The sequence below is a fragment of the Carassius auratus genome, chromosome 31 (genome assembly GCF_003368295.1).
Source record: "Carassius auratus strain Wakin chromosome 31, ASM336829v1, whole genome shotgun sequence".
Classification (NCBI taxonomy): domain Eukaryota; kingdom Metazoa; phylum Chordata; class Actinopteri; order Cypriniformes; family Cyprinidae; genus Carassius; species Carassius auratus.
In genome coordinates this window covers 23133338-23147699 of record NC_039273.1, presented here as the reverse complement: position 1 = coordinate 23147699, position 14362 = coordinate 23133338, and the positions used below count along the sequence as shown (strand labels likewise).

The following is a 14362-nucleotide window of genomic DNA, read 5'->3' as shown; positions in this document are numbered from 1 at the left end:
CTTCTTCATAATAGTTCCTCAGTGTGAAGGGTGAGGCTCCACTATTTAAATCAAACTGCCTGAATCCCATCTTAATTTCATTATGAAAATATGGAGTGGAATGCCATCACATTACCACTCGACTTGCTGTCACTCTGAGCTTAATATTATCTCGTATAAAAGAAGCTGCCAGGCCTTATGAAGCTAACACACCCTTCTCGAATAAATCTGAAGTTTACTGAGTGCCTCTGTCTATCTTTACTGGTGGGTTCAGTGGCCCAGAGGTTCAGCCCTGTGCTGTGTTAGATTTGTAAGTGAGTAAATCTTAGTGAATTGGACATAACTTGATTACAAATTTGTATAGTTTGATAATAGAATGATATGAAGGTTTTTTTTCTTCTAGATACAAATGTAAGAGTTCAAGAATTGGTAATTGAAACACCACATTTATTAATAGCTATTTTGAATATGGAGGATTGCATGTACTCTGTAATATTAATGGTTTTGGTTCTGTATATTGTTGCCAGCATCAGCCACTGAAAAACTATAACTAGTTAAGACATGGGTGCCCAATCTTGTTCCTGGAGATATACATGTACCTTCCTTCAAAGTTCAGCTCCAGCTCTGATCAACAAACACAGCTGAACCAGCTCATAAAGATTTTCAGAAGCACTTTACAGTTGATAACTGTGTTTGATCAGGGATGGAACTGAACTGAACATTTGTAAGTTCAGAGAACCCAACCACTTTCTCCAGGGTTTGAACATACCCATTAAATACTCAACCATAAAGTGACCTTTCCAAAATGATCTATCAGATAGACTTTGTCTTGAACTTTACAGTTTTATTCAAAAATATACCCTGCAGATACCCTGCAGAGCATGAAGGATATGAGGTCACAGCTCTTCTGTTATCTCTGCTGTATGGAGCTGGGAATTAGTAATGGAAACTATGAATATTTTGAAAGCAGGCTTGTTAGAATGCTACCTAATTAATTTCCTCTATACCTGTATGAAGGGCATGCTTGTAATTATTTATGAATAGTGTGTTTTATGATTTATATCTAGCTGGTGCTGTTAAAAGACATGCTTAAATTGCTCTAATTTAATGCTGTGGAATGTTTCAGATGAACATTTGTTGCACAGTTTGCATGCTTCTTTTTCTACAGATATTTATATTGTTTGATAATTTGTTCAGTATCTTAAAACCATTGCGTTTTTCAGGCCAGGAAACTGTTTTCTCCAGTGTAAACTCTTTCCCCATAATTATCTGCTTAGTTGATTCCTTCAGCTGCTTTATTGACTTGAAGGTGGAATCCTGTCAATGTTTTCTGACCTTTCTTCAACCTCTTTATGCCGATTATCTTGTTGACATGCTACAAAGATTTGCAGGATATCCCTATGAGATGTTGTCTCACATTTCACACACACACGTTCATGAGTAGCACGTTGTAAAATCTTTTAACACTCTTTGTAGTTTGATGTCAGTTACCCTGTAAAGTGGGTTGAGCCATTAGACATAATTAGCCAGTGTCAGTCAAAGGTAAAGGAGAACTTTGCAGAACTCAACATAATGGAAAAACATCTCATTCTCATTACAGCAATGCAATAAAATAATGAATAATGATTGTTTATCAGATGTAGCATCATGCAAAAGCAATATTTGGTGACCGATGACATGATGCCATCATAGAAGTGTGCTATTTACAGTCAGCCATGATTACTTTGTTGCAACATAATATCTGTTTCCCCATTATGGTAGGATCTGTTGCACTGAATTTAATTTATGCTGATTTTAACAGGATGAATTTCACAACTGTATATTAGTATTTGGCACTGCAGTAATGAGAATTGGGCAAATTTTCATTAAAATAACGTCACAATGCAGAGCTATCTTGATGATCCCAAAGATATAATTTCATATTTTGTTCCTTTAGATTTTGTGGTGAAATATGTCCAATGCTGTGCTTCGTGAGATTCGCCCAAAGAGTAAAACAGGTTTATGTTTATTTAGGAGAAGCAGAGGAGAACTTCAAACGTGGTGGCAAGGTTTAAAAATGAGTCCTTGTTTTCTCAACAATGTATAATCATATTTTGATGGTTGATTTGTCTTTGCTAAAGCTAACTCAAGGGCAGCGGAGAAGCATGTGCTAAACATTAGATATTTAAGCCAAGACATTGCCTCAGTGCTTTTGGATTCTAAAGGGCAGATATGTTTTGATAGGTTGAAAAAAGTTCACCTATTTAACTTAAAAGTAGATGAAGGCAACACATGCACTCTGTACACAGGTACAAAGTCAGGTTAAAAGTAAACATGTAACGCCATTCACAACCCTTTGTGTAATGAATTTCTGAGTGTAAATGGATATTAAATGAGAATAAAATTTTATCCATCAGGAATTGAGTTGATTTTAAAAACTGAATGTTAATACCAGACTTGAGCAAGACCTAAATGACTGACTTTTGCATCATGAAGTACAACATTATAGTTTGAGGAGGCCTTTTCATTTATTTCTAATAGCAAAAGCTTTGTGCAATAGCCTTTGCTCTTTATAAAGTCTGCATTAGCTAATGCATTAGCTATTTGGCTATTGGTTAACATTAACAAACATGGGTTAACATTTACCAATACGTGACATTAGCTGAAAGTATTTGAAAGATTGCAAAGACAAATAGTTTATTTCTTTTGAATAACATGGACTGATAAATCGCTGACTATAAAACAAGTAATTAAGAAAGTACATTAAGAAACATTAAGAAAATAAATAGGATCAATTCTGATTTCATTTCGACTTTAAACACTTATAAAGGGGAGAAGGGCATTTCTATATTGACTTGTAATTTCTTCGGTTTGGTAATTACAAGCTCATTACTGTGTTTGATTGAATCGGCAGAGCAGACAGATATGTGCATTTAATTCAGCATAAGGTCTCATACAAAGTGTTGCTTAATCACTTCAGAAATGTTCCATATATGCATCTAATGGACTAGAAAATTATTATCTAATGGACTATTAGTGTGTCAAGTGCATAGTTGGTGTGCACAAATTTCTCAAAGTAGGTGCACAGCAGAAATTTCAGCTGCATAAAACAAAACAAATCTACCTATAAGTGGATACAAGTATGTGAGGAAGGTCAATAATCTCGTTTGACAAAGTATAATGACATGGTTGAAGTATGTTCCCGGCGTCCTGGTGCTAAAGTGTGATGACGGCAATCAGTGCATTTGGTTCAGGCAGGATTAGGCTGGTCTCGCATTCTTCCCTAAACCTGTTTTAGAAAATCACTAATCCCAGACAACAACAGCAACATGCTGTGACATGTCACTTTGCCTGCCTGCCGTGATCACGAGAATATCTAGTAAGATATCCTGAAATGATTTATGATGAAAGTGTGGGAGAGTGCTTTGAGCTCCCTTTGGGGAAAGAGATGTTTAATCATTGACTTGTTTCTTACTGAGTCTCTGTTCATTGAAGTCAAAATGAATAATTGACACTGGAGCTTAAAACAAGCTTGGATGAATGTCATATAGCAGTATTAGTAACTTATCTTTATGTAGATATTCACAGACTGCTGAAGTTTACTGTGTTTAAAATCCTTATTTGACCTAATACGTCTGGTTTCAGATAGTCAGAATTTTAAAAGATTGCTGAAACACACTGCAGCATATTCTGGTCCAGGACTGTGTGATTGACATGTAAAAACTAAAAAGTATTGAATATATATAGGTGGAATATTGCTAAATGCACAATATTAGTTATGTCTGTTTATCACATTTTTACATTTAGATGACATTTGCCATAATCTAATGCTCATTTGAAGTTCAAAATATATTTAAAAACATATCTTAAAAACATTACTTTAAAAGCATATCAAAAGTAATTGGTAGCAAATTGCAAATATATATATTTTTAAATTGTACATTATGATGTTATACCTCATTTATTAACTTTTAATAAATATCTAAAAAAATCTATTTTTTCTATTCTTTAATGCTTATTTATAAGAAACATTATTTAAATTATTTATGAATAATGCAAAGGTATTCATAATGTACATTATGCATCATATATGTTTTTTCATAATTGTGAAATTTACACAATAGTATAATATTTGCTGATTTTTTGTTACATCTGAAATCGATTGTTTGTTGTGTTTTAATGCATTATTTGTTCTAAAGGTGTAACAATGAATAGATAAGTATTATAATGTATTATACATGCAGTTACAGTTATTCATGAGATCAAACACGTTAATTTATGCATTCAAATACTTTTATAATGCATTATATAAATAAGTATTTTTTTATTTTATTAAGTTAAAATAGTATTACATTTTAATATTGGCCATTTATCTTTTCTCATAATATGAAAATGTTTATCGACTGAAATATCTGTGCATCTCTAGATAAAGTCTTGTGCACATTGACTGAAATTGCATAGCATCTAGCCAATCAGATTGGAACTTTTGGTATGTGGACACGCTGCCTCGGGCCAAGACTATAATTTTGCAATATTACTGGGTGTTCTGGAAGAGGATAATGTCCGGAAGAGTTTTGGCGAAACAGAAGTTCACTTTAAAACTGTGATGTTATACCGCTGTCCATGTATCAGCAATAAACTGGTTGAGCACATGCACAACTGTGATGCTGAGTATGCTGCAATATTTAGGGTGATAAATAAATAACAGCTTCATTTTCATGCTCTTGGGTCTCAGTTTCAGAGCTGTTTGTTCCTGTGAATCTAGGTGATGTGCAACAGAAGTGTAATGTCGGCTGTTTTCATCTAGAGGTGACATACTTCTTAATCCCAAAGCCCCAAGGTGCTGTCAGGGCCCGTCAGAACAGGTGCCTCTCCATCTGGGTGTCTTTTGTTACTGCTTTTTTCCACCTTTGAATTTGGTTAGTAAACTTCAAGGTTTTACACTCTGAATTCACATACATCGACATGAGTGACACATTCATGTTAGTGCTTAGGTTGCACTGCTTGTTTTACTCTGCCTGTCAAAAGTTTGGAATGATTACAGTTTCTAATGTTTTTGAGAGGACTCTCTTTTGCTCACCAAGGCTGTATTTATTTGTAAAAAAAATGCAGTAATAGTGATATTGTGAAATATTATCATAATTTCAGGCAACTGTTTTCTATTTTAATATATTTTAATTTATTACTGTGATGCAAAGTTGAATTTTCATTCTAATATCCTGATTTCCTGGTCAGTTATTATTGGTCCTCAATCATGAATCAGTTTAAATGTTATATTGCTTTCTATATTTGTGGAAACTGTTTTTTCTTTTTTCTTTTTTAAGAATGATGATTTTTTTTTAATGAAGAGAGTTAAAAAAAAAAAAACATTCTTATTCCAGACTTTTGGATATTTGGGGACAACTGATTTTATCACGGGAAATAATGTGAAATGTTTATTGAGCAACAAATCTGCATATTGGAGTGATTTCTGAAGGATCATGTGACTGAGTAATGATGATGAAAATTCCGCTTTGCATCACGGAAATAAAATACAATTTAAAATACACTGAAATGGAGCCACATGTGACTCTAGTAGTGTGTTTGTTGCCAAGCTAACAATCAGTCCATCAGGTACAAAGCAAATCGATGCAATGCCCTAAAAAGCTCAAAATATAGCAAACAGAATTTTTTTCCCACTGATCTCTGAGCTATAGACTCTGGGATTGCTTTCTTCATAAAAATTGTATATCTGGTTAAAAGAACTGGTTAAGGGGCTGCATAATTATCATGTCGAGTTTTAGTCTTTGCATTATGAGCATGTCTGCAGTATAATGCCTTAAAATGCTGCCTGCATATGCAGCTCAATACATTCTGGAAGAGACATTTTCTGTGTGTCAACAATTGACTCTTTTGTGTCTTTTTTAGTTTCTCTTGGGGAAATTTAGAGAAAACATCTGAAATATGTTAAGAAAAAAATGCCCAGTTTAATTGCATCATTAAGAAAAACATTTGACTGGAAATTAGCTTGGTAGAAATATAGCTTGTAGGTGTTTTTGATTTAAAGAGGATTGAATTAAAAGCAGACCAAAAATCTGGGCAGTCCACCAGAGAGAGAGAAAGGGGGGAAGCAATACTTACATTTTTGTCCTTGACAATGGCTCTTCCCTTCCTCGGTAATGTGTGTGTATGTGCGTGTGTCCTAGAAAGAGGGAAATAAAAAACACAAAACACATTCGAGGCATTCCTTTGCAGCATGACTGCAAAAACTTGACAATTCAGTAAACATCATCAGGGAAACTTAATATAGTCCTTTATCATTAATTTAAGGCACCTGACATCTGTTCTGTCATGGGAACATAGCATGGGGCTAACATGCACATGAACGTTGCACACTGTGCCTACAGTGGTGTTTGTGTGGTTATCAAACCATGACTCAGGAGTCACATCTTGATCAGTGGCCTTTGCTCCAACATGGCTATGTTTCTCGCAAGCTGTTCAAACTTGATAAAGAATAATGAACATGATAAAGTCTCTAAAAAAATTATTCGATGGTAATTTGAGGGAAGTTATCCTGTATGGCTTCAGAAGATTAGACAGCCCAGAGGGTGACATTTTGCAGAACCTGCCAGAGATTTGACAACTTACAGCAATGTTAAAGCGCATTTGGTTTAAATATGAAATCCTCTTATGAATCGGAGGATTTGATGGCTTTTCCATTTTAAAATTCATTTAACTGTCATCTTACGCATTCTAATGAAGGCTGACCTTTCCTAATGTGCCTTCTTTTCCCTTTTTTTCTGCATCTGAGCATTTCCTGCACTCTTTGACAAACATCCTAAATTGATTAAGCGAAGCTTGCTCAGACATTCTAGTGCAAGCCACAGAATGTTTGAAATATCCCATCTGACACCTGGAATCCACCATGAAATAAACCTCACCTTAAATCTCAAGTTCATGTTTCACTGGCTCTCCTGTTAAGCTGATGGATAACAGTACTTGCAGTGTGTAAGTGTGTGTGTGTGTACAGCTGCTGTCTGCAGTGTGTGTGCACTTGGATGAGTTAAATGCAGAGCACAAGTTCCTGGTTATCACACTTGGCAACATGTCACGACAATGGCCGAACACTCACAACTTCTTCATTATTCTTGATCTCCATCAGGACTTCTTAAATGAAGATCCTGGTACCTGGACAAACACTGCAAATGCAATAAAGAGGTGTTGCGTTTATTCAAGAGACTGAAGAACAAACATTATGCAGATTGTCAGAGAGCGCCGAAATCTGTTTCCAGGTCCTCGCAAGACTACTGTTGTTGAAAGACTTGTCAGATCATCATAAATATCTAGATCAGATCTCCGTTTTGAAATGAAGAAGCGAAATGGGAGAGAGAGAGTGGGACATGATCGGGAAAGGTCTGCGAGCTGGGACTCAAACTCGGGACGGCTGAAGCACAAAAGTGCTTCATGTCGGTCTAACAACACTGTTCTGTGTTCTCCTTTTTAACCATTTACTAATTTTCTTGTATAATTATTAATTACATGGTTTTATGGTCATTAAGACTCAATTAAATTTTGTTGAATCACCCCAAACGTAGTCTAATCTCAGCTAAATTTGGTTTGTTTCACTTTCTCATGAAGGGGAGTTGACTGAGCGGAAGAGAGCTGAAGATTTCAAAAGTCCAAAAATAAGGGCCACCCTAATCAATAGACTTAGTGGTGAGAATTTCTGTATGACTTATTGAGTCATCTTTTTCAGTGCTTGTGCAAGAACCCAAAAACCCAATCTTCCAAAAATCTTTAGGTACTTTAGACAACATCCAAGCAGTCTTACAAAGACTTCTGGCTGTCTGTCTTAGACATTACCAATAGACACCACTGCATCAAAAATCCAAACCTTAATAAGTATTTTTGTACAAGTTTACATATCTGTAATTAAAAATCTATTTAAAATGTCATTTTTGCACTGTGATTGAAATATAAAAAGTTCCAACCTGGAAACCTTGTTAAACCAAACTTTGTTTCCTGTTCGACTGATGAAAACCTGTACACACCATGACTCATTGAAATTGCGCAAAGCCAGCAAAACTAAGCTAGACAGCTTGAGAAATCTTTTGGTATTTTTGTGTGCAGTCTGCATCAGGGAGGTCTTAGGGTGTACCATCAAACACTCTCACCAAGCAAACTCATTAAACCAAACAGTATCAGAAACAACAGCTGGTCTGATGACACTGTCAGGTTACCTGACTCAATAGATCATGAGCTTGTCCTGCAGGCAATGCATAGACACACACCCTCCTTCCACTTCCATGCATTCCATTTTAAGGTTAGTAGAGGTGCTGAACTCCACAGTGTTCGAAAATGTGTTTTTGAGCTTTTATGAAGGTGCGATATCGCCGTTATGAGTTCCATTGAGTCTTGGCTGGGTGTGGAACCATGCAGAGGATATTACAGATGAAGAGCTTTGAAGGTTGTAAAGAACTTGTTCCTGTCTGAACAAAGACTCTATTGTATGGGGCAACTAACGTTTAGCCCAAAGGAACACCTGACAGAGAGGCCATTGATCCATTCCTAGCAGCCCTGTGCAGCTCAATAACATCCCAAGCAAGAAACAGAGACGCCCAGGGAGGCTGAGAAACAGTCAGCAATCTGCTGGCCAGCAACCCCTGGTCCTCCCTAGAGAGGTTTAAGAAAAGTTATTACACCAGTGGTTGGACTGTAGTTGCAGGCCGGAGGGTCAAATGAAAAGAAGTCGGCCTGTGATGGAAATTACTATGTGTACTTTTTTGATGAGTTCAGACTGAATTTGCAAGTTGCACCACAGCACAGTTAACAGCAGGGTTAAATTACCTCTTCTATTAAGCGCCAATATTTTCCCCTTGAATTAGATTTTCAGTGTTTTCTAAGGACAATTTTTATAGTTACCTTATTTCTGCAATGACAACTCTTGGAAAGTTTAGCATGGTAATATATATAGCAATGTGTTTGGTCTTGGAGGCATATGCTTCTGTTGCAGAAAGATAACTGCAATATTGTAATACCATGATACAGAATCTCAGTGAGGTAATTTATATAGCTAGCAATAAAATAAAATAAAAATACATCAATAATATTGCAAATTGTGATATTGAGCCATTTCAAATCACTGCAAGAGAAATTTCTTCACCATGACAGTCCTAGTTGCTGAGCAAGATCTGAGACTTGTTACTGCCAATACATCCACAGACGTGCTGCTGTGAGCATGTAAGAAATAGTGCTGCACAGATAACATGCATGCATGAAAATAAAAATGTGGAATTTGCTCAGATAATACAGCAGTATTATGGCCACAAATAGATCTCGGATAGTACTGTGTGTAGCACTGAGTTTATTGAGATAAAGACAAACAGAAGTGATAAATAATGTATTTCTCTTCTTTTGCTTCTGTTGATGTAATGAGCAGCCATATTGGATTCTGAAGTAGGGGTTGTTATGCTTCCATGTTAGAACTCTGATATGAGGGTTCATTCCAGTTAAAAGTTTTAATGGGAACAATTTCTGACATACGAATGAAACGCAGTTAAATTCAACCAATCACTCAAACTAAATACTACAGACTGTCAACATCAACAAAAGTAATTTTATACCACTCCCAATACAATAGGTAAAGTTGTCTACACTGAAAAATGAATCTCTTACTTGTATTCTACCTGCACTTTGTTGTTTATGATGAGAGAATTCATGAGATGAGTGCACAGTTCATAATTGAGTGCATGCAGTGAACAAAACTTTGTTCTTTTCAGCAGTGACTAATCTAAAGGCTTTTGACTGGCCTCTGCATTCATAAGCTCATCAGAAATGTAATTTTGTTTATAATGCTCTGCAGAACTCTGCAAAAACACACAAAATGAAATCTGACTCTTTAAGTTCATTTAATGTCGCAACTGACACTTTTCATTCATTTTCACATTTCATTTTAATTGTGCCAGCAGTAATAGATTTTGTTTAATTGTGCAGAAGCGTTTTTACCCCCTTGTCTGGAATTTAGTTAATTTGGGTTCATTCTGATGGCATTTTTTCCCCCAGGCCCCCATTAATTTCCAAACCTGGTTTACTGTACATATGGCACCCGTGAGAAAATGTCACATTGTTTCTGTTTTCTATTGTTTTCAGGTCATCATACCATGAGATATCACCTTTTGGCTGTCTTGCACTATTTGTGACACACACCATCTCTTTAACACATGTTTGCACATTTATATTCTGTCTGGATTCATGCACAGACTTCATTGGAATCCTGTATTTTCATATGCTGCCCGTTTACAGTGTTACTCACTGAGACCTGGCAGCATTGTTACAACCACCACACTAAACGTTTCAAATTCTTCTCATACCCCCCAGTGAACACACACATACTTATGCACACTCAGGCATACACATGCACTCACACACACACACTAAAGCACTGTGTTCTGCTGCAGTACTACGGTCAAATTCCACAAACACTATGTTGGTGTCTTTGACCCAAGGAGAATCGAAACGGGGCCAGACTGCAGAAAACAGTTGTAGTGAATCGATGCTCGTAGAAGAACTGCCCTTAGAGAAGTAATAAAGTCAGAAATATGAACCAGTAAATGCAAAAGATGTTAAAACTTACTTAGCCTAAGGTTGTTGTTTTTTTTAACTAACTGTTCATCCAATAACTTTTAAATGTGCTAACATGTAATTAAGGCTGCATTGTTCATGCATGAATCCATATGACTCCAGTCATGGTTAAGGATAGCTTTTCATTGCGCATGATTAGCTCATGTCATCACTAATCATGAGTTTTCTTTTATTGTTAATACAAAAAAAAAACTTGCAATGCATTCTCAGGCTAGCAGCAAAAAATTGAAAACCATAGTGCTTGAATTCTGCTTTGTTCAAATGCAGAAAAAGCATTTATTGTTTTAACTGCAGGGATATCTTTGTTATAACATGCTCTGCATTACACAATCAGGGCATTTATTCAAATGTACCACATTGCCGCTATTGTATATACTCTATAATCTCTGCCTCATTAGGTCACAAGACATTGACTGTAAAAAATGGCAGTCCGTTGGACTCCTAGACTGTTTTGTGAAGCCTCCACAAAGAGCTTTGCTTTTGCTGACACACAAAATAAGTACTGGCATTAAAACTAGATCATACAGATTATGCAATAAAATAAGAAGCACTTTTTTGTACTGTCTCTAAGTTTAACTCAAAATACTTGTTCTTCACATCCAAGAAAAACCCTATAAATATGCCTGTGTTATCAAGAATCAGGTCAGATAATTCAATATCTACTTAAATGTGGGGTGTAAGGAATGACATGCAGGGAACAGGCTTTCAGCAACAGTATACTGATGTCATGCTAATGTAAAGAATGTCAGCTTTGCAAGGAGATGGATGTCTATCATAGACAAGCAGTGACGTAGCATTAGCACATCATGTTGAAAGACCGATTGCAAACAAGCCTGTCATGTTCGAAGTGCACTCAAACAATCAAATTCATGTATACTTTCTGGAAATATACTGTAGCTAAAGTGTATTTGAAGTACAGTGCTTAGCCTAGTGAAAAAACAGTAAGACGTAACATTAAGTGTACACAGATCAACAATTAAACAAGCTCAGGTGTTTCAAAGTCCTTAGATGCTTCCTATGTTGACAGCAAAGCATAAGTTTTAAAATAAAGACTTTGTCAAACTAGTCCAGGGTTTAGAAGTACAGAGTTTAGAAGTACAATCAGTACCAGCAGGATCTAACTTCTAGGTTGGAGAAAAGATTAGCAGTTTCCATAGAGATACCTGGAAATGTTGTTGTTTGGAAGTGTTTATTACAGTAGACTGCTGGTTTTAAGCCGCCGGTGGCTAATGCTGTGTTTGTATTTCTCTGCATGCACAAATGTGGGAAATGAACACACAGTCAGGTCAAGACTACAAACAATCAGCAATCGCATCAATGCAGCTTCCTGTTGCCATTTTAACTGTCCACATTCAAGGCTAGTTGAACACAGATGTGTTTCCTCTCCCCGCAGAGGTGCCCTGTCAATCAGAATTCCTGCTAGGCATTTTTTTTTACATGTTAGTTAACACTAGCAGTGTGATAGCTGCTTTATAACGAATTGGTAGGTAAAAAAAAACAGTCCAGATAACAACCCAAGCTTACTGTAAAAATATGCCTATGACATTTTGGCAAAATTATATTATGTTGCTACTTGCTACAAGCTGTCAGCAGTATTCAGTGGACATTTTACTCTGAAACTGAAGAATATAAATTTGGCAATGTTTCATTACATTGTTTGTATGTATCGCTGCAGTTCACATGAATAAAATGCATTAAATGAATTGTTCGCTCGGTAGCGCTAAATGGTTAAACCTCTATTGTATTTGAACATACAACGTACACTAGCAAACATGAGCTAAAGTGCATTTGCTGATGCAACCATAACAGTTTGGAAGACTTTCAGTCATTTCAGTGTTGTAACTGATTATGTGTCTGTCACAGTGTCTGGTCTGTGTATCCCTGGCTGTCCACTAGTGGTCTCACTTCCCCTTATTCTCACCCCACTGCAGGTACTACATTTCCCACAAACCTTTGTCTGATTCATCACTGGTATTGCACACCTGTTAATTGCACTCAGCTGTTCCCACTTTCATCGTTTTTTCTCCTGTCCATATATACCTTGTTTGTTTCTGTCAGTTTCATGAAGTCCTTGGTTTATGTCACCCTGCTTTTTCGTGTTCCCTATTGTTTTTCTTGTTTTCTTGTTTTGGACTGCCTTTCTGTTATTGACCTTTTGCCTGTTTGGATATAGATTTTTGGGATTTCCCCTATTAAAACACTGCAACTGGATTTCTGTGTTTGTGTGTCCGTTCGTTACAGTGTCAAAATGAAGATGTAACATTTGAAACTGAACAAAATTAAGTTTATGGTAAAAATAAAAGAACAAATGTCTGCCAGTGGGGTCAGAAGAATATTTGTGTTTTTTCTTTGAATGACACTCTACTGGTAGATGTGTATATATTTACATTTACATTTAATCATTTAGCAGACGCTTTTATCCAAAGCGACTTACAAATGAGAACAATAGAAGCAGTCAGATCAACAAGAGAACAACAACAGTATACAAGTGCCATGACAAGTCTCAGTTAGTCTAGTACAGAATGCATAGCCAGGTTTTTTAAATATTTTTTTTATATGAAAGACAAGAAAAGAAAGAAAAGTGCTAGTATTTGTTGTTTAAGTGCTGTCGAAAAAAAGATGAGTCTTTAGATGTTTTTTGAAAATGAGTAAAGTATGTATGAATTGATATTGGGAGGTCATTCCACCAGCTGGGCACAGTCCAGGAAAAGGACTAGCAGAGCTATTCAAACCTTAGCTATTCAAACCTTAAGGGTTATTTTTTTCTTTAAAAAAAGTCTTAAATTTACCATCATAAAACCTGCAGGGTTTCACAGGACTTGTACTTGAGGGCTCCGTGTCACAAGTTGCTCTACCGGGTGAGCTAACGAGCAAGTTTACTGTGTCAGAAAATCCATACACGTGGAGCTGGTTATGAGACAAAACTGTCAAAATGATTTAGATAACTTGTGTTTGAGGTCATAACAGATTTATGCATGGAACTGCATAACATTTTTTGACTTTGTTTACCTATAAAAAGTTCCTTCAAGATGGCGCTGCCTTGGTGTGGATCCTACCAGTTGTTTTAATGTTTTTTGTTCATTTTTTTCCTGACTGTTGTTTTTAAAACACAATAAGTTTTACCAGGGATGAACTGCTGAGCATTCGGAAGTATATACACACCACACAACATGTGGTTTTATTAACAAAGTTCGGGAGAAGCACGATCAGATAATCATCCAATTTGGCACAGGTGCATCTCGTTTAGCTAATCATCTTAAATAGCACGCAAGCGTGTATATATATCCAGTCTTCCTACCTCCTGTCCCACGACAGTTTTTCGGCAACCCTCCTCCACCCCAACTCCTCACTTCTAATCTATTTATCCCAAATTAGGGATAGGGGGAGTTATTTGGGTTCGGGCTATGCTCCGGGCCCGGACCCCTCCCCAAGGACAGCACGCCAAAATATGCCTACTATTTGCCTTCAGATTAGATGTAAGGGTGAACTCGTGAACTTCTACCAGTTTTTGATTACTCAAAAAACTTTTTCAGCTCTCCCAAATAAAAAAGGACCTTTCAAACTCTGCTGCTCTGTGTTTCACGGAAACCTGGCTGAATGATGGCATTCCGGACAGCACGTTACACCCGCCGGGCTTCCTGCTGTTCAAAACGGATCACTACGCTGAATCAGTGTGGAAAACAAGTGGTGGAGGGACAAGCTTTTACATTAACAAAACGTGGTGTACAGATGTAGCAGCATTGAAGAAGATGGCCTGTCCTGATCTAGAAGTGCTTTTCTTCAA

The 14362-nt window shown here is 36.6% G+C and overlaps 1 protein-coding gene across 2 annotated transcripts in view; it reads left to right on the top strand.

The window, feature by feature from the left end:
- Positions 1–14362, top strand: part of LOC113050901 (paralemmin-3-like) — a 46236-nt gene that overhangs the window by 12632 nt on the left and 19242 nt on the right. The gene's annotated exons all lie outside the window — the stretch shown is intronic.